Genomic DNA, 1,332 nt, shown 5'->3' on the forward strand with positions numbered 1-1,332 from the left:
TTTTTTTTTTTTTTTTTTTTTTTAGTAGATTAGGACTCTGGGAAAACTGGTACCGGAAACGTTGTAAATTGCGAGCATAGTCCATAGCCATACATAATTAACCGCAGTTATCGCTCTTTTTGAATTTTTAGTATCGTATATCTGTGAAAATAAATTTTAAGTTAGAATTATATTAAAAAGGGAAAACTGGTACCGGAAACGTAGTAAATTGCGAGCATAGCCATACATAATTTACCGCAGTTATCGCTCTTTTTGAATTTTTAGTATCGTATATCTGTGAAAATAAATTTTAAGTTAGAATTATATTAAAAATTAACTGAAAATTAATTATAAAATATAATTTCATCTCATTATTTTTTTTTCTTTTTTACCAATTTTTATCTAAGCTTGATTATTATGCTCTTTGTAATTTTTACGGTTTTCTATTTGTCTTATTGTTATTACAATATGCAACATTCATTTACTATTTTATTCTGTTTCTAAAATTCACACTAGAAGTCTTTATATATCTTATTTTTAATAGTTAATTATTTGAAATAGATATTATGACATTTTTATTTTTTAAGATCAGTGGAAATATCTACAATAGTACATTACAATAACGAAAAAGATATTTGTGTAATTAAATCTATATACTGAAAATATACAGAATAATGTGCGAATTTAGCGAAGAACTGAAAAAAAAATATTTGGAATTGTGTAAAAAGGGGAGAGAACCGTATTCGCTTCCTAAGTTACGAGTCTGCTCATCTTTTTTCTCTCTCTCTCTCTCTCTCTCTCTCTCTCTCTCTCTAATCAACGCGTCGTTTCTCTTGCCGTCATTTATCACGGTCAAGCGAAGGATAAATCGGTTTGCCAATTCAAAGTCTGAAAAGAAAGAGCTGAGTACTAATATAATACAACAAACCAGGTTCTCAAACTTTTAAGTTTTCAAAATCGGATCTCAATCGTTTCAAAGTGGATGTTGTGTAGATTCCATGAGACTTTTAAATAGCATTGTGCGTGTATGTAGTTCTGTGCATGTGTGTGCCGCAGATTCCACCATGCAGCCGGGGAGAAGCGCCAAAATATGCATGCCGAAAGTTTAAAATAGAAAGTTCGTTTGGCGTACATGGAATCTTATTTTTTCCAAGCGAAATTTTAATGATAAAATAAGCTCTCGCGATATTTTCAAATATATTTAACTATACGTTTTTATTATACAAATGAGCCCCGAACTCTCATTGTCACCCGATTATTCGATTCCTTGTAAATCGCGACTCACTATATAATTGGAAAGTAATTTCGTGACTCAATATATATATATATATATAACATAACTTGACAGCATCT

At 30.1% G+C, this 1,332-nt stretch overlaps 1 protein-coding gene across 2 annotated transcripts in view; it reads left to right on the forward strand.

Moving 5' to 3' along the window:
• The window catches only part of LOC115234343, a 17,424-nt gene that overhangs the window by 7,091 nt on the left and 9,001 nt on the right, over positions 1–1,332 (forward strand). The gene's annotated exons all lie outside the window — the stretch shown is intronic.

The sequence above is a fragment of the Formica exsecta genome, unplaced genomic scaffold (assembly GCF_003651465.1).
Source record: "Formica exsecta isolate Colony F162 unplaced genomic scaffold, ASM365146v1 scaffold2, whole genome shotgun sequence".
In the NCBI taxonomy this organism is placed as follows: Eukaryota; Metazoa; Arthropoda; class Insecta; order Hymenoptera; family Formicidae; genus Formica; species Formica exsecta.